This window comes from Ranitomeya variabilis, chromosome 5, assembly GCF_051348905.1.
Source record: "Ranitomeya variabilis isolate aRanVar5 chromosome 5, aRanVar5.hap1, whole genome shotgun sequence".
Lineage (NCBI taxonomy): Eukaryota > Metazoa > Chordata > Amphibia > Anura > Dendrobatidae > Ranitomeya > Ranitomeya variabilis.
Window position 1 is genome coordinate 39611332 of NC_135236.1, and position 20002 is coordinate 39631333.

At 44.5% G+C, this 20002-nt stretch overlaps 4 non-coding genes across 4 annotated transcripts; all 4 read left to right on the forward strand.

Annotated features, from left to right (window-relative positions):
* Nucleotides 1-2770: 2770 nt before the first annotated feature.
* TRNAW-CCA (transfer RNA tryptophan (anticodon CCA)) lies at nucleotides 2771-2842 on the forward strand. Its single transcript has one exon. It is a non-coding gene; the product is annotated as a tRNA-Trp (tRNA).
* A 2100-nt stretch (nucleotides 2843-4942) lies between these two features.
* TRNAW-CCA (transfer RNA tryptophan (anticodon CCA)) lies at nucleotides 4943-5014 on the forward strand. The gene has a single exon. It is a non-coding gene; the product is annotated as a tRNA-Trp (tRNA).
* A 1398-nt stretch (nucleotides 5015-6412) lies between these two features.
* Nucleotides 6413-6484, forward strand: TRNAW-CCA (transfer RNA tryptophan (anticodon CCA)). Its single transcript has one exon. It is a non-coding gene; the product is annotated as a tRNA-Trp (tRNA).
* Nucleotides 6485-8037: 1553 nt separating this feature from the next.
* On the forward strand, nucleotides 8038-8109 carry TRNAW-CCA (transfer RNA tryptophan (anticodon CCA)). Its single transcript has one exon. It is a non-coding gene; the product is annotated as a tRNA-Trp (tRNA).
* The last annotated feature ends 11893 nt before the right edge of the window (nucleotides 8110-20002 follow it).

Below are 20002 nucleotides of genomic sequence, written 5' to 3' on the forward strand. Positions count from 1 at the left end.
GGGAAAACAGTTCCTGGGAGTATGCAGGATTTGAATCACTAATTTCCAAGGAGGGGCCAGGCTGGGCAGGAGGAGGTTGAGCTGAAAGATCCTGAGGTCCACTCCCTTGGCTAGCGTTGGTGGACTGCGTGGAAGACTGGGCGGTGGATAAACTACTGGATGCATTATCCGCTATCCAGTTGATCACCTGTTCGCACTGCTGGGGATCCAATAGGGGTGTGCCACGTGACACTGTAAATTGGGACAGGAAGCTAGAAAAGGGTACTCTGCGGCGTTCCAGTGCTCCATCAGAAGCAGGTACTGTGTCACCCTGCCCAGGACTACGGCCTCTGCCTGCAACCTCACTTTGACGCCCACGACCACGTCCTCGTCCTCGTCCCTTACCCCTGGGGTTCACCATTGTAAAGGTTATGCTAGAAAAGCTAGTTATGAAGGTGAAATACACTCTATTTGTCCAAACAGAGGATATATTGCGTGTTGCAAAAAGGACTATTCGGTAAAGAGCGTATTTTATGCAACCAAACCTTGGTTTACAGCAAACTGATGTGTATCAGTAACAGATATAAAACTGTGTTTTATATTTGTGGTATTTCTTCAGATCAAATACCCCTTCTTTATGTAACTATTAGATATGGCGTGCACAAAACTGGCCACAGGCCTAGTCACTAAATACAGAGCTTATTTTTGGACCACAAAACTTGGGTACCAGTAACAGATATAAAACTGTGTTTATATTTGTGGTATTTCTTCACATCAAATACCCTTTATTTCTTTAACTATTAGATATGGCGTGCACAAATCTGGCAACAGGCCTAGTCACTAAATACAGAGCGTATTTTTGAACCACAAAACTTGGGTACCAGTAACAGATATAAAACTGTGTTTATATTTGTGGTATTTCTTCACATCAAATACCCTTTATTTCTTTAACTATTAGATATGGCGTGCACAAATCTGGCAACAGGCCTAGTCACTAAATACAGAGCGTATTTTTGAACCACAAAACTTGGGTACCAGTAACAGATATAAAACTGTGTTTATATTTGTGGTATTTCTTCACATCAAATACCCTTTATTATTTTAACTATTAGATATGGCGTGCACAAATCTGGCAACAGGCCTAGTCACTAAATACAGAGCGTATTTTTGAACCACAAAACTTGGGTACCAGTAACAGATATAAAACTGTGTTTATATTTGTGGTATTTCTTCACATCAAATACCCTTTATTTCTTTAACTATTAGATATGGCGTGCTATAAAAATGCAATTTTTATCTAATGCGGTTTTTTGGACACACAAAACCTTGGATTAGAATGTAGGGTATTCTATACTATATATATATACTATATATGTGGCAGAATTGCATATTCTGTACACTGCGCTTATGTGTACGCTAAACAAATATTTTTGGGCCAGGTGTGGTATATCTGTATCACTCAAAAATGCATTTTTATATCTTATGCGGTTTTATTTTTAGGCCGCAAATATTTCCTTTTTTAATTTATTAATTATTGTTATTAATTAATATTATTATTATTAAATGAGGTGACAGCGTGTGCTGTACCACTCTACGGAGTCTGAGGCACTACAAGTCCCAGACAGCAGCACAAATGAGGTTACAGCGTGTGCTGGAGTCTGAGGCACTACAAGTCCCAGACAGCAGCACAAATGAGGTTACAGCGTGTGCTGGAGTCTGAGGCACTACAAGTCCCAGACAGCAGCACAAATGAGGTTACAGACAGCGTGTGCTGGAGGCTAAATGGAGTCTGAGGAACATCCAGCAGCCGATATTCTAATAGTGCGGCGTTCGCCCAAAATGGCGGACGCCGCACTATAAAGCCCAGCCTAATGCACACACGATCCCTGCCTAATGCCTAATGCCTATAAAGATTGACTTGGAGACTGAGATTGAGACTTGGCACTGAGACAGTGAGTGCGCAGCTAAGATGGCGGCCGCTGCACTCCTGGTCCCAGCTGCCACACAGCTAGCCAGCAAATACAAGAGAGGACTAGTAGTAGTAAACGTAGATTAGCCCTGACAAGGGCTGTTGATTTCTGCACCCTGCCTGCCTGATTAATTCTGGTCTTTGTCCCTGCTCTAGTCCCTATCAATTCCCAGTCCCCCCAGCACGTCTGTCCCTATGCTCTTTCACACTGCAAATGGCTGAAAGCGCCGAACATAATGAAAGCAGTCTATTGGCTGGTCAGGTCACCTGATCTGGCCAGCCACTCACTGCTCTCGTCTTGTACATGTCCCTACGTCATGCTAGTAGCTTAGAAGGCTCACCTAACATGATTGGCTCCTTGAAAAACCGCCAAAAATGAGAAAAACAAAAACGAGATTTCACTCGAGTACCGCGAGATGTTCGGCCGAATACCGAACACCTTCGAACGCCCTAATGTCCGATCGAACACCAGGTTCGAGTGAACACGTTCGCTCATCACTAATTAATATCTTATCAACAACACTTTGATGAGAAATATCCTTTGGGAATTGAGTTCAAAACATAAAAAAATGAATCCACTGCGGGAACACCTAACAGTTTGTTTACGCCATTGTCATCTTTGAATTTGTAAGAGAAGAGGGATTATTACTAGATTTTTAATTTTAAACTGGAAATCAATGAATCCAAATGTGATGATCTTAATTCAGCCCTCTTTATGTCTTTTCTAAACTGTGATTGAAAGTAGAAAATTTCCAAATGGCTTCCATATATTATCTCATGCACTTTTCTTGAGAAGTACTGGAGCACACATGCTTTTCAACTGACCTCGTGGCGCAATGGTAGCGCGTCTGACTCCAGATCAGAAGGTTGCGTGTTCAAATCACGTCGGGGTCAATTAACTCTTTCATCTTTTCATAACTTGATTGATGCTTGGGTTAAGATTGAAACGGAAACTGCGTAATCTTACTAACAGTAGAATAACTCAACTTTGTTGCAACTTGGCAGCACAGGGTTTAACAAAGTATTTTATTTAAATTATATAGATTAATATCTTATCAACAATACTTTGACGAGAAATATCCTTTGGGAATTGAGTTCAAAGCATTAAAAAAATGAATCCACTGCGGGAACACCTAACAGTTTGTTCACGCCATTGTCATCTTTGAATTTGTAAGAGAAGAGGGATTATTACTAGATTTTTAATTTTAAACTGGAAATCAATGAATCTGAAAGTGATGATCTTAATTCAGCCCTCTTTATGTCTTTTCTAAACTGTGATTGAAAGTAGCAAATTTCCAGATGGCTTCCATATATTATCTCATGCACTTTTCATGAGAAGTAATGGAGCACACTAGCTTTTCAATCGACCTCGTGGTGCAACGGTAGCGCGTCTGACTCCGAATCAGAAGGTTGCGTGTTTAAATCAGGTCACGGTCAATTAACTCTTTCATCTTTTCACAACTTGATTTATGCTTGGGTTAAGATTGAAACAGAAACTGCGTAATCCTACTGACAATAGAATAACTCAACTTTGTTGCCACCTGTCAGTGCTGGGTTTAAAAATAAGTTTTATTTAAATTATATAGATTAATATCTTATCAACAATACTTTGACGAGAAATATTATTTGGGAATTGAGTTCAAAGCATTAAAAAAATTAATCAATGCCGGCATCACCAAACAGTTTGTTCACGCCATTGTCATTTTTGAATTTGTAAGAGAAGAGGGATTATTACTAGATTTTTAATTTTAAACTGGAAATCAATGAATCCGAATGTGATGATCTTAATTCAGCCCTCTTTTATGTCTTTTCTAAACTGTGATTGAAAGTAGCAAATTTCCACATGGCTTCCATATATTATCTCATGCACTTTTCATGAGAAGTAATGGAGCACATGTGCTTTTCAACTGACCTCGTGGTGCAACGGTAGCGCGTCTGACTCCAGATCAGGAGGTTGCATGTTCAAATCACGTTGGGGTCAATCAACTCTTTCATCTTTTCATAACTTGATTGATGCTTGGGTTAAGTTTGAAACGGAAACTGCGTAATCCTACTAACAGTAGAATAACTCAACTTTGTTGCAACCTGGCAGCACAGGGTTTAACAAAGTGTTTTATTTAAATTATATAGATTAATATCTTATCAACAATACTTTGACGAGAAATATCTTTTGGGAATTGAGTTCCAAGCATTAAAAAAATGAATCCACTGCGGGAACACCTAACAGTTTGTTTACGCCATTGTCATCTTTGAATTTGTAAAAGAAGAGTGATTATTACTAGATTTTTAATTTTAAACTTGAAGTCAATGAATCCGAATGTGATGATCTTAATTCAGCCCTCTTTATGTCTTTTCTAAGCTGTGATTAAAAGTAGCAAATTTCCAGATGGGGTCCATATATTATCTCATGCACTTTTCATAAGAAGTATTGCAGCAAACATGCTTTTCAACTGACCTTGTGCACAATGGTAGCACTTCTGACTCTAGGTCATAAGGTTGCATGTTGATATCACATCAGGGTCAAGTAGCTCTTTCGTCTATTCATAACTTGATAGATGATTGTGTCAAGATTGAAAACGGAAACTGCGTAATTCTACTGACAATAGAATAATTCGACTTTGTTGCCACCTGTAGGCAAAGTGTTTAAAAAAGGTGTTTTATTTAAATTATGTAGATTAAAATCTTATCAACAATACTTTGGTGAGAAATATCATTTGAGAATTGAGTTCAAAACATTAAAAAATAATCCATGCCGGGAACAGCTAACACTTTGTTCATGCCATTGTCATCTTTGAATTTGTAAGAAAAGAGAGTTTATTACTAGATTTTACATTTTAAACTGGAAAACCCTGAATCTGAATGTCATGATCTTAATTCATCCTTGTTTATATCTTTCCCAAAATGTCATTAAAAGTAGCAAATTTCCAGATGGCTTCCATATATTATCTCATGCACTTTTCATGAGAAGTAATGGAGCACACATGCTTTTCAATCGACCTCGTGGTGCAACGGTAGCGCGTCTGACTCCAGATCAGAAGGTTGCGTGTTTAAATCACGTCGGGGTCAATTAACTCTTTCATCTTTTCATAACTTGATTTATGCTTGGGTTAAGATTGAAACGGAAACTGCGTAATCCTACTGACAATAGAATAACTCAACTTTGTTGCCACCTGTCAGTGCTGGGTTTAAAAATGAGTTTTATTTAAATTATATAGATTAATATCTTATCAACAATCCTTTGACGAGAAATATTATTTGGGAATTGAATTCAAAGCATTAAAAAAATTAATCAATGCCGGCAACACCTAACAGTTTGTTCACGCCATTGTCATTTTTGAATTTGTAAGAGAAGAGGGATTATTACTAGATTTTTAATTTTAAACTGGAAATCAATGAATCCGAATGTGATGATCTTAATTCAGCCCTCTTTTATGTCTTTTCTAAACTGTGATCTAAACTTTCATCTTTTCATAACTTGATTGATGCTTGGGTTAAGTTTGAAACGGAAACTGCGTAATCCTACTAACAGTAGAATAACTCAACTTTGTTGCAACCTGGCAGCACAGGGTTTAACAAAGTGTTTTATTTAAATTATATAGATTAATATCTTATCAACAATACTTTGACAAGAAATATCCTTTGGGAATTGAGTTCCAAGCATTAAAAAAATGAATCCACTGCGGGAACACCTAACAGTTTGTTTACGCCATTGTCATCTTTGAATTTGTAAAAGAAGAGGGATTATTACTAGATTTTTAATTTTAAACTTGAAATCAATGAATCCGAATGTGATGATCTTAATTCAGCCCTCTTTATGTCTTTTCTAAGCTGTGATTAAAAGTAGCAAATTTCCAGATGGGGTCCATATATTATCTCATGCACTTTTCAATTGAAGTATTGCAGCAAACATGCTTTTCAACTGACCTTGTGCACAATGGTAGCACTTCTGACTCAAGGTCATAAGGTTGCATGTTGATATCACATCAGGGTCAAGTAGCTCTTTCGTCTATTCATAACTTGATAGATGATTGTGTTAAGATTGAAAATGGAAACTGCGTAATTCTACTGGCAATAGAATAATTCAACTTTGTTGCCACCTGTAGGCAAAGTGTTTAAAAAAGGTGTTTTATTTAAATTATGTAGATTAAAATCTTATCAGCAATACTTTGGTGAGAAATATCATTTGAGAATTGAGTTCAAAACATAAAAAAAATAATCCATGCCGGGAACAGCTAACACTTTGTTCATGCCATTGTCATCTTTGAATTTGTAAGAAAAGAGAGTTAATTACTAGATTTTACATTTTAAACTGGAAAACCCTGAATCTGAGTGTCATGATCTTAATTCATCCTTGTTTATATCTTTCCCAAAATGTCATTAAAAGTAGCAAATTTCCAGATGGCTTCCATATATTATCTCATGCCCTATTCATAAGAAGTAATGGAGCACACATGCGTTTCAATCGACCTCGTGGCGCAACGGTAGCGCGTCTGACTCCAGATCAGAAGGTTGCGTGTTCAAATCACGTCGGGGTCAATTAACTCTTTCATCTTTTCATAACTTGATTGATGCTTGGGTTAAGATTGAAACGGAAACTGCGTAATCTTACTAACAGTAGAATAACTCAACTTTGTTGCAACTTGGCAGCACAGGGTTTAACAAAGTGTTTTATTTAAATTATATAGATTAATATCTTATCAACAATTCTTTGACGAGAAATATCCTTTGGGAATTGAGTTCAAAGCATTAAAAAAATGAATCCACTGCGGGAACACCTAACAGTTTGCTCACGCCATTGTCATTTTTGAATTTGTAAGAGAAGAGGGATTATTACTAGATTTTTAATTTTAAACTGGAAATCAATTAATCCGAATGTGATGATCTTAATTCAGCCCTCTTTTATGTCTTTTCTAAACTGTGATTGAAAGTAGCAAATTTCCACATGGCTTCCATATATTATCTCATGCACTTTTCTTGAGAAGTACTGGAGCACACGTGCTTTTCAACTGACCTCGTGGTGCAACGGTAGCGCGTCTGACTCCAGATCAGAAGGTTGCATGATCAAATCACGTTGGGGTCAATAAACTCTTTCATCTTTTCATAACTTGATTGATGCTTGGGTTAAGTTTCAAACGGAAACTGCATAATCCTACTAACAGTAGAATAACTCTACTTTGTTTCAACCTGGCAGCACAGGGTTTAACAAAGTGTTTTATTTAAATTATATAGATTAATATCTTATCAACAATACTTTGACGAGAAATATCCTTTGGGAATTGAGTTCCAAGCATTAAAAAAATGAATCCACTGCGGGAACACCTAACAGTTTGTTTACGCCATTGTCATCTTTGAATTTGTAAGAGAAGAGGGATTATTACTAGATTTTTAATTTTAAACTGGAAATCAATGAATCCGAATGTGATGATCTTAATTCAGGCCACTTTATGTCTTTTCTAAGCTGTGATTAAAAGTAGCAAATTTCCAGATGGGGTCCATATATTATCTCATGCACTTTTAATGTGAAGTATTCGAGCAAACATGCTTTTTTAACTGATCTTGTGCACAAAGGTAGCACTTCTGACACAAGGTGATAAGGTTGCGTGTTGATATCACATCAGGGTCAAGTAGCTCTTTCATCTATTCATAACTTGATAGATGATTGTGTTAAGATTGAAAACGGAAACTGCGTAATTCTACTGACAATAGAATAATTCGACTTTGTTGCCACCTGTAGGCAAAGGGTTTAAAAAAGGTGTTTTATTTAAATTATGTAGATTAAAATCTTATCAACAATACTTTGGTGAGAAATATCATTTGAGAATTGAGATCAAAACATAAAAAAATAATCCATGCCGGGAACAGCTAACACTTTGTTCATGCCTTTGTCATCTTTGAATTTGTAAGAGAGTTTATTACTAGATTTTACATTTGCAACTGGAAAACCCTGAATCTGAATGTCATGATCTTAATTCATCCTTGTTTATATCTTTCCCAAAATGTCATTAAAAGTAGCAAATTTCCAGATGGCTTCCATATATTATCTCATGCACTTTTCATGAGAAGTAATGGAGCACACATGCTTTCCAATCGACCTCATGGCACAACGGTAGCGCGTCTGACTCCAGATCAGAAGGTTGCGTGTTCAAATCACGTCGTGGTCAATTAACTCTTTCATCTTTTCATTACTTGATTGATGCTTGGGTTAAGATTGAAACGGAAACTGCGTAATCCTACTAAAAGTAGAATAATAGAATAACTCAACTTTGTTGCAACCTGTCAGCACAGGGTTTAACAAAGTGTTTTTTTTAAATTATATAGAATAATATCTTAACAACAATACTTTGACGAGAAATATCCTTTGGGAATTGAGTTCAAAGCATTAAAAAAATGAATCCACTGCAGGAACACCTAACAGTTTGTTCATGCCATTGTCATCTTTGAATTTGTAAGAGAAGAGGGATTATTACTAGATTTTTAATTTTAAACTGGAAATCAATGAATCCGAATGTGATGATCTTAATTCAGCCCACTTTATGTCTTTTCTAAGCTGTGATTAAAAGTAGCAAATTTCCAGATGGGGTCCATATATTATCTCATGCACTTTTCATGTGAAGTATTGGAGCAAACATGCTTTTCAACTAGCCCAATTATTAAGGGCAAACTCGGCCAATGGCAAGAAAGCCACCCAATCATCCTGATCAGCAGATACAAAGCATCTCAAATACGTTTCCAAAGTCTGATTAGTTCGCTCGGTTTGGCCATTTGTCTGAGGATGAAATGTGGAAGCAAAAGACAAATCAATGCCCAGCCTAGCACAAAAGGCCCGCCAAAACCTAGAGACAAACTGGGAACCTCTATCGGACACAATATTCTCCGGAGTGCCATGCAAACGAACCACATGCTGAAAAAACAACGGAACCAAATCAGAAGAGGAAGGCAACTTAGGCAAAGGTACCAAATGAACCATCTTAGAAAACCGGTCACAAACCACCCAGATAACTGACATCCTCTTGGAAACCGGAAGATCAGAAATAAAATCCATAGAAATATGCGTCCAAGGCCTCTCAGGGACCGGCAAAGGCAAAAGCAACCCACTAGCATGGGAACAGCAAGGCTTGGCCTGCGCACAAGTCCCACAGGACTGCACAAAAGAACGCACATCCCGTGATAAAGAAGGCCACCAAAAGGACCTACCAACCAAATCTCTGGTACCAAAAATCCCAGGATGACCAGCTAACACAGAACAATGAACCTCCGAAATCACTTTATTAGTCCATCTGTCAGGAACAAACAATTTCTCCACTGGACAGCGGTCAGGTTTGTCAGCCTGAAATTCCTGAAGAACCCGTCGTAAATCAGGGGAGATGGCAGAAAGAATCACCCCTTCCTTCAAAATACCGACCGGCTCAAGGACCCCAGGAGAATCAGGCAAAAAGCTCCTAGAGAGGGCATCAGCCTTAACATTCTTAGAACCCGGAAGATACGAGACCACAAAATCAAAACGGGAGAAAAACAGGGACCATCGGGCCAGTCTAGGATTCAGCCGTTTGGCAGACTCGAGATAAATCAGATTCTTATGATCGGTCAAGACCACAATACGGTGCTTGGCCCCTTCAAGCCAATGTCGCCACTCCTCAAGTGCCCACTTCATAGCCAACAACTCACGATTGCCGACATCATAATTGCGTTCCGCAGGCGAAAACTTTCGAGAAAAGAAGGCACACGGTTTCATCAAGGAACCATCAGAATTCCTCTGAGACAAAACGGCCCCTGCCCCAATATCAGAAGCGTCCACCTCAACCTGAAAAGGAAGAGAAACATCCGGCTGACGCAACACAGAGGCAGAAGTAAATCGGCGTTTAAGCTCCTGAAAGGCAGAAACAGCCACAGAGGACCAATTCATCACATCAGCGCCTTTCTTCGTCAAATCGGTCAGGGGTTTAACCACACTGGAGAAGTTGGCAATGAAACGGCGATAAAAATTAGCAAAGCCCAAAAATTTCTGAAGGCTCTTCACGGATGTGGGCTGGATCCAATCATGAATGGCCTGAACCTTAACCGGATCCATTTCTATAGATGAGGGAGAAAATATGAAGCCCAAAAAAGAAATCTTCTGTACTCCAAAGAGGCACTTAGACCCCTTCACAAACAAGGCATTATAACGAAGGATCTGAAATACCATCCTGACTTGTTTCACATGAGACTCCCAATCATCTGAAAAAATCAAAATATCATCCAAATATACAATCATGAATTTATCAAGATAATTCCGAAATATATCATGCATGAAGGACTGAAACACAGATGGAGCATTAGAGAGTCCGAATGGCATCACAAGGTATTCAAAATGGCCTTCGGGCGTATTAAACGCAGTTTTCCATTTGTCACCCTGCTTAATACGAACAAGATTATATGCCCCTCGAAGGTCAATCTTAGTAAACCAACTAGCCCCCTTAATCCTAGCAAACAGATCAGAAAGCAAAGGCAAAGGGTATTGGAATTTGACCGTGATCTTATTCAAAAGGCGATAATCAATACAGGGTCTCAAGGAGCCATCTTTTTTGGCAACAAAAAAAAACCTGCTCCCAATGGTGAAGAAGATGGCCGAATATGCCCCTTCTCCAAGGACTCCTTAACATAGCTCCGCATGGCGGTATGTTCTGGCACAGACAGGTTGAAAAGTCGGCCCTTAGGGAACTTACAGCCTGGAATCAAGTCAATAGCACAATCACAGTCCCTATGCGGTGGAAGGGAACTGGACTTGGGCTCATTGAATAAATCCTGGAAATCTGACAAAAACTCAGGAATTTCAGAAGAGGGGGAGGAGGCAATTGACATCAAAGGAACGTCACCATGAACCCCCTGACAACCCCAACTAGTCACAGACATAGATTTCGAATCTAATACCGGATTATGCACCTGTAACCATGGGAAACCCAGCACAATAGCATCATGCAAATTATGCAACACCAGAAAATGACAATCTTCCTGATGGGCTGTCGCCATGCACATGGTCAGCTGTGTCCAAAACTGAGGTTTATTTTTAGCCAACGGAGTAGCATCAATACCCCTCAAAGGAATAGGACTCTGCAAAGGCTGCAAGGGGAAACCACAACGCCTGGCAAATTCTAAGTCCATTAAGTTTAGAGCGGCGCCTGAATCCACAAATGCCATGACAGAAAATGATGATAATGAGCAGATCAGGGTCACAGATAACAGAAATTTAGGTTGTACAGTACTGATGGTAACAGAACTAGCGATTCTCTTAGTACGCTTAGGGCAATCAGAAATAACATGAGCAGAATCGCCGCAGTAAAAACACAACCTATTCTGACGTCTGAATCCTTGTCGTTCAGCTCTAGACACAATCCTATCACACTGCATAGGCTCAGGACTCCGCTCGGAAGACAATGCCATAGTGCGCACAACTCTGCGCTCGCACAAGCGCCGATCAATCTGAATGGCCAGAGAAAAAGAATCACTCAGACCAGCAGGCGTGGGGAACCCCACCATAACATCTTTAATGGATTCAGAAAGACCCTTTCTGAAGATTGCCGCCAAGGCATCCTCATTCCATTTAGTCAGTACAGACCATTTTCTAAACTTCTGGCAATATGATTCTGCCACTTCTTGACCCTGAGACAGGGCCAACAAGGTCTTCTCAGCATGATCCACTGAATTAGGTTCGTCATACAATAACCCAAGCGCCTGAAAAAAGGCGTCTACATTAAACAACGCCGGATTCCCAGGTTCCAGGGCAAATGCCCAATCCTGGGGGTCACCACGCAGCAGAGATATAACAATTTTAACCTGCTGGATGGGATCACCAGAGGAATGGGGTTTCAGAGCAAAAAACAGTATACAGTTATTTTTAAAGCTCAGAAATTTGGACCTATCCCCAAAAAACAAATCAGGAGTTGGAATTCTAGGCTCTAAAACCGGAGTCTGAACGATATAATCGGAAATACCCTGTACTCTGGCAGCAAGTTGATCCACACGAGAAGCCAATCCCTGAACATCCATACCAGCGCCGAACTTCTGAGCCACCCAGAGGTAAAGAGGGAAGAAAAAAACAAAACACAACAGACTACAGAAAACAAAATGGCTCAGCACTTTCCTTCCCTTCTTCTGAGTTGTGGTTAACTCATTGTTGGCCAGTTGTACTGTTATGATCTGGTGGCCTAAGAGTAGCATGAGACGTACTCTGGAGAAGGTGGTACCTGTACTGACCGCAAACCCTGAACTTAACACCGCAACTAGAAGTAGCCGTGGAATGTACCTAGCGCTCCCTGGACATCTCGACACAGCCGGAGGACTAATTACCCCTAGAGATAGAAAAGGGAAAACTATCTTGCAACAGAGAAAATTTCCCAAAGGATAGACAGCCCCCCACAAATATTGACTGTGAGAGGAGAGGGAAAAAACATACACAGACTGAAATGAGAATTTAGCAAAGGAGGCCACTTCTAGCTAAATAGAAAGGTGAGGACAGAGTACTATGCGGTCAGTATTAAAACACTAGAAAATATCCACCACAGAAAATACAAAAATCTCCACAGCTAACTAAAGATATGGAGGGTATATCTGCATCTCCAGAGATACCAGCTTGGCTAAACAAATCCTTATACAGACCAAGCTGGACAAGACAAAACATAGAAAAGAACTGAACAATAAGGCCACAGCATGTGGACAGCAAAATCAAGGCCAGAACTTATCTTTGTTGAAATGAACTGCAAAGCAGAAGAGACCAGGAAGGGATGTGAATCCTCCAGGAACAATGGACAACTGGCACTGACTAAAGGGTGAAGCAAATCTAAATAGCCCAGTCAAAATTGCAAAAAGTGAACACACCTGATAAATGCTGTGATTCAGAGACAGCAGCGCTACCACTTACAACCACCAGAGGGAGCCCTAGAGCAGAATTCACAACAGTCTGCGTGGCGTTTGCAGTACACGATGCCGGCTACACAGGAGGTGAACAGCTGGCGTTGCTGAACCCCACTGACACATTGGCAGGTGTTTTTCTCTGTGCAGCCAGCACTTCCGGGCACCAACTGGCGGTGCTAGAGCCCAGGGTCTGCAGGAGGAGCAGAGTGTAGGCCGAAGCCTAATTAAACCAATTTTAAAGGTAACCTTTATCCCCCCCTCAGCTTTTACAAACTAGAAGAGCCACACCTTCTGCAGCTGTAATGCTGCACAAGTGAAAGGTTGCTCTTTAAGTTTTGAAACTTGCAGACGCTGAAGGAAACACGTATAAAATTTAGCCCCTTATACAGTCAAAACTATCTTGGAGGCGTGAGTTCCCTTCTTAATGAGACGCAGCCCAGCTGTCAAAAAAACCACCTTGGTGCTTGGCGCGGCCTCCTGAGCGTCGCATTTTGCTGTACAGGAGTCACCACTGTTGTGTTATCCCTTGGCCCTGCGCTGTTAGCGCTGCCCGTCTTCTGACATCATTTCATGTCGGCCGGAGCGGTTCGCGATGCCCATGAATCCCAGCCCCGCAGTGTCTTTTCATTAATTCACACTGCGGGGCTGGTATTCATGGCCTTGCACAGTCAATATGTTCGCCTCTCACTTGTGTCCTTACACCTGCTTCAGACTGTGCGGCGTCAGCTGATCCCTTATCGCATGCCATGGCCATGAAGCCAAACAGTCTGAAGAAGTCGGAAGGAGATGAGTGACAGGCGAAGATATGCACTGCTCATGCCCAGCAATCACACCCTCGCAGTCAAAATAAATAAGACACCGAGGGGCATTGTGTCGGGCAGGGCGGCCGCAGAGGCGCAGCCAGCCAATCAATGATGTCAGAAGAAGGGCAACGCTACCAAGGGGGTTGCAGCATGTCATTACAAAGGAAAGTCACACCTCAGGTACGGTTTAATGGTCTCAGGGGACACATTTTAGATGTGTTGAGTTCGACGTGTGCAAGGAGAATAACTGAATGAGCCACCTTGTACAAATGCAGCATTACTGCTGTACAAGGTCGCTGTTATACATGCCAACGCCTGGGGGGGACAGGTACCCTACAATTTCAGTTCTTGTGTCTGTGTGGTGTTTGCAGTACACGATGCCGGCTACACAGCAGGGGAACAGCTGGCGTTGCTGAACCCCACTGACACATTGGCGGGTGTTTTTCTCTGTGCAGCCAGCACTTCCGGGCGCCAACTGGCGGTGTTAGAGCCCAGGGTCAGCAGGAGGAGCAGAGGGAGCAGAGTGTAGGCCGAAGCCTGCACTGGAGGCAGCTTTGTGTCTGCGTGGCATTTGCAGGACACGATGCCGGCTACACAGCAGGGGAACAGCTGGCGTTGCTGAACCCCACTGACACATTGGCGGGTGTTTTTCTCTGTGCAGCCAGCACTTCCGGGTGCCAACTGGCGGTGTTAGAGCCCAGGGTCTGCAGAAGGAGCAGAGTGTAGGCCGAAGCCTAATTGAGCCAATTTTAAAGGTAACCTTTAACCCCCCTCAGCTTTTACAAACTAGAAGAGCCACACCTTCTGCAGCTGTAATGCTGCACAAGTGAAAGGTTGCTCTTTAAGTTTTGAAACTTGCAGACGCTGAACGAAACACGTATAAAATTTACCCCCTTATACAGCCAAAACTGTCTAGGAGGCGTGAGTTCCCTTCTTAATGAGACGCAGCACAGCTGTCAAAAATCCCACCTTGGTGCTGGGCGCAGCCTCCTGAGCATCGTTATTAGCTGTACAGGAGTCTGCGCTGTTGTGTTATCCCTTGGCCATGCGCTGTTAGCGCTGCCCGTCTTTTGACATCATTTCATGTCGTCCGGTGTGGTTCGTGATGCCCATGAATCCCAGCCCCGCAGTGTCTTTTCATTAATTCACACTGCGGGGCTGGGATTCTTGGCCTTGCGCAGTCAATATGTTCACCTTTCACTCGTGTCCTTACACCTGCTACAGACTGTGCGGCGTCAGCTGATCCCTTATCGCATGCCGCGGCCATGAAACCATACAGTCTGAAGAAGGCGGAAGGAGATGAGTGACAGGCGAAGATATGCACTGCTCATGCCCGTCAATCACACCCTCGCAGTCAAAATAAATAAGACACCGAGGGGCGTTTTGTCGGGCAGGGCGGCCGCAGAGGCGCAGCCAGCCAACCAATGATGTCAGAAGACGGGCAGCGCTACCAAGGGGGTTGCAGCGTGTCATTACAAAGGAAAGTCACACCTCAGGGACGGTTTAATGGTATCAGGGGACACATTTTAAACGTGTTGCGTTTGACGTGTGCAAGGAGAATAACTTAACGAGCCACCTTGTACAAATGCAGCATTACTGCTGTACAAGGTGGCTGTTATACATGCCAACGCCTTGGGGGGGGACAGGTTCCCTTCAATTTCAGTTCTTGTGTCTGCGTGGCGTTTGCAGGACATGATGCCGTCTACACAGCAGGGGAACAGCTGGCGTTACTGAACCCCACTGACACATTGGCGGGTGTTTTTCTCTGTGCAGCCATCACTTCCGGGCACCAACTGTCGGTGTTAGAGCCCAGGGACAGCAGGAGGAGAGGGAGCAGAGTGTAGGCCGAAGCCTGCACTGGCGGCAGCTTTATGTCTTCGTGGCGTTTGCAGGACACGTTGCCGGCTACACAGCAGGGGCACAGCTGGTGTTGCTGAACCCCACTGACACATTGGCGGCTGTTTTTCTCTGTGCATTCAGCACTTCCAGGCGCCAACTGGCGGTGTTAGAGCCCAGGGTCTGCAGGAGGAGCAGAGTGTAGGCCGAAGCCTAATTGAACCAATTTTAAAGGTAACCTTTAACCCCCCCCCTCAGGTGTTACAAACTAGAAGAGCCACACCTTGTGCAGCTGTAATGTTGCACAAGTGAAAGATTGCTCTTTAAGTTTTGAAACTTGCAGACGCTGAAGGAAACACGTATAAAATTTAGCCCCTTATACAGTCAAAACTGTCTTGGAGGCGTGAGTTCCCTTCTTAATGAGACGCAGCACAGCTGTCAAAAATCCAACCTTGGTGCTGTGCGCAGCCTCCTGAGTGTCGTTATTAGTGGTACAGGAGTCAACGCTGTTGTGTTATCCCTTGGCCATGCGCTGTTAGTGCTGCCCGTCTTCTGACATCATTTCATGTCGGCCGGTGCGGTTCGCGATGCCCATGAATCCCAGCCCCGCAGTGTCTTTTCATGAATTCACACTGCGGGGCTGGGATTCTTGGCCTTGCGCAGTCAATATGTTTGCCTCTCACTCGTGTCCTTACACCTGCTACAGACTGTGCGGTGTCAGCTGATCCCTTATCGCATGCTGCGTCCATGAAGCCGTACAGTCTGAAGAAGGCAGAAGGAGATGAGTTACAGGCGAAGATATGCACTGCTCATGCCCGTCAATCACACCCTCGCAGTCAAAATAAATAAGACACCGAGGGGCGTTGTGTCGGGCAGGGCGGCCGCAGAGGCGCTGCCATCCAACTAATGATGTCAGAGGACGGGCAGCGCTACCAAGAGGGTTGCAGCGTGTCATTACAAAGGAAAGTCACACCTCAGGGATGGTTTAATGGTCTCAGGGGACACATTTTAGACGTGATGAGTTTGACGTGTGCAAGGAGAATAACTGAATGAGCCACCTTGTACAAATGCAGCATTACTGCTGTACAAGGTGGCTGTTATACATGCCAATGCCTGGGGGGGGACAGGTTCCCTTCAATTTCAGTTCTTGTGTCTGCATGGCGTTTGCAGGACACGATGCCGGCTACACAGCAGGGGACCAGCTGGCGTTGCTGAACCCCACTGACACATTGGCGGGTGTTTTTCTCTGTGCAGCCAGCACTTCCGGGCGCCAACTGGCAGTGTTAGAGCCCAGGGTCAGCAGGAGGAGCAGAGGGAGCAGAGTGTAGGCCGAAGCCTGCATTGGAGGCAGTTTTAGGTCTGTTGTGTCTGCGTGGCGTTTGCAGGACACGTTGCCGGCTACACAGCGGGTGAACAGCTGGCGTTGCTGAACCCCACTGGCACATTGGCAGGTGTTTTTCTCTGTGCAGCCAGCACTTCTGGGCGCCATCTGACGGTGTTAGAGCCCAGGGTCAGCAGGAGGAGCAGAGGGAGCAGAGTGTAGGCCGAAGCCTGCACTGGAGGCAGCTTTGTGTCTGCATAGCGTTTCCAGGACACGATGCCAGCTACACAGCCGGGGAACAGCTGGCGTTGCTGAACCCCACTGACACATTGGCGGGTGTTTTTCTCTGTGCAGCCAGCACTTCCGGGCGCCAACTGGCGGTGTTAGAGCCCAGGGTCAGCAGGAGGAGCAGAGGGAGTAGAGTGTAGGCCTGAAGCCTGCACTGGAGGCAGTTTTGGGTCTGTTGTGTCTGCGTGGCGTTTGCAGGACACGTTGCAGGCTACACAGCAGGTGAACAGCTGGCGTTGCTGAACCCCACTGACACATTGGCGGATGTTTTTCTCTGTGCAGCCAGCACTTTCGGGCACCAACTGACGGTGTTAGAGCCCAGGGTCAGCAGGAGGAGCAGAGGGAGCAGAGTGTAGGCCAAAGCCTGCACTGGAGGCAGCTTTGGGTCTGCGTGGCGTTTGCAGGGCACGATGCCGGCTACACAGCAGGGGAACAGCTGGCATTGCTGAACCCCATTGACACATTGGCGGGTGTTTTTCTCTGTGCAGCCAGCACTTCCGGGCACCAACTGGCGGTGTTAGAGCCCAGGGTCTGCAGGAGGAGCAGAGTGTAGGCTGAAACCTAATTGAACCAATTTTAAAGGTAACCTTTAACCCCCCTCAGGTGTTACAAACTAGAAGAGCCACACCTTGGGCAACAGTAATGCTGCACAAGTCAAAGGTTGCTCTTTTAATTTTGTTCCTTGCACACGCTGGATGAAACACGTATAAAATTTAGCCCCTTATACAGTCAAAACTGTCTTGGAGGCGTGAGATCCCTTCTTAATGAGACGCAGCCCAGCTGTCAAAATAACAACCTTGGTGCTTGGCGCGGCCTCCTGAGCGTCGCATTTTGCTGTACAGGAGTCACCACTGTTGTGTTATTCCTTGGCCCTGCGCTGTTAGCGCTGTCCGTCTTCTGACATCATTTCATGTCGGCCGGAGCAGTTCGCGGTGCCCATGAATCCTAGCCCCGCAGTGTCTTTTCATTAATTCACACTGCGGGGCTGGGATTCATGGCCTTGCACAGTCAATATGTTCGCCTCTCACTCATGTCCTTACACCTGCTTCAGACTGTGCGGCGTCAGCTGATCCCTTATCGCATGCCATGGCCATGAAGCCGCACAGTCTGAAGAAGGCGGAAGGAGATGAGTGACAGGCGAAGATATGCACTGCTCATGCCCAGCAATCACACCCTCGCAGTCAAAATAAATAAGACACCGAGGGGCGTTGTGTCGGGCAGGGCGGCCGCAGAGGAGCAGCCAGCCAACCAATGATGTCAGAAGACGGGCAGCGCTACCAAGGGGGTTGCAGCGTGTCATTACAAAGGAAAGTCACACCTCAGGGACAGTTTCATGGTCTCTGGGGACACATTTTAGACGTGATGAGTTCGAAGTGTGCAAGAAGAATAACTGAATGAGCCACCTTGTACAAATGCAGCATTACTGCTGTACAAGGTGGCTGTTATACATGCCAATGCCTGGGGGGGGACAGGTTCCCTTCAATTTCAGTTCTTGTGTCTGCGTGGCATTTGCAGGACACGATGCTGGCTACACAGCAGGGGAACAGCTGGCGTTGCTGAACCCCACTGACACATTGGCGGGTGTTTTTCTCTGTGCAGCCAGCACTTCCGGGCGCCAACTGGCGGTGTTAGAGCCCAGGGTCAGCAGGAGGAGCAGAGGGAGCAGAGTGTAGGCCTGAAGCCTGCACTGGAGGCAGATTTAGGTCTGTTGTGTCTGCGTGGCATTTGCAGGACACGTTGCCGGCTACACAGCAGGTGAACAGCTGGCATTGCTGAACCCCACTGACACATTGACGGGTGTTTTTCTCTGTGCAGCCAGCACTTCCGGGCACCAACTGGCGGTGTTAGAGCCCAGGGTCTGCAGGAGGAGCAGAGTGTAGGCCGAAGCCTAATTGAACCAATTTTAAGGGTAACCTTTAACCCCCCCTCAGGTGTTACAAACTAGAAGAGCCACCCCTTGTGCAGCTGTAATGCAGCACAAGTGAAAGGTTGCTCTTTAAGTTTTGAAACTTGCAGACGCTGAAGGAAACACGTATAAAATTTAGCCCCTTATACAGCCAAAACTGTCTTGGAGGCGTGAGTTCCCTTCTTAATGAGACGCAGCACAGCTGTCAAAAATCCCACCTCGGTGCTGGGCGCAGCCTCCTGAGCGTCGTTATTAGCTGTACAGGAGTCTGCGCTGTTGTGTTATCCCTTGGCCATGCGCTGTTAGCGCTGCCCGTCTTCTGACATCATTTCATGTCGGCCGGAGCGGTTCGCAATGCCCATGAATCCCAGCCCCGCAGTGTCTTTTCATTAATTCACACTGCGGGGCTGGGATTCTTGGCCTTGCGCAGTCAATATGTTCGCCTCTCACTCGTGTCCTTACACCTGCTACAGACTGTGCGGCATCAGCTGATCCCTTATCGCATGCCGCGGCCATGAAGCCGTACAGTCTGAAGAAGGCGGAAGGAGATGAGTGACAGGCGAAGATATGCACTGCTCATGCCCGTCAATCACACCCTCGCAGTCAAAATAAATAAGAAACCGAGGGGCGTTGTGTCGGGCAGGGTGGCCGCAGAGGCGCAGTCAGCCAACCAATGATGTCAGAAGATGGGCAGCGCTACCAAGGGGGTTGCAGCGTGTCATTACAAAGGAAAGTCACACCTCAGGGACGGTTTAATGGTATCAGGGGACACATTTTAAACGTGTTGCATTCGACGTGTGCAAGGAGAATAACTTAATGAGCCACCTTGTACAAATGCAGCATTACTGCTGTAGAAGGTGGCTGTTATACATGCCAATGCCTTGAGGGGGGAGACAGGTTCCCTTCAATTTCAGTTCTTGTGTCTGCGTGGCGGTTGCTGGACACGATGCCGGCTACACAGCAGGGGAACAGCTGGTGTTACTGAACCCCACTGACACATTGTCGGGTGTTTT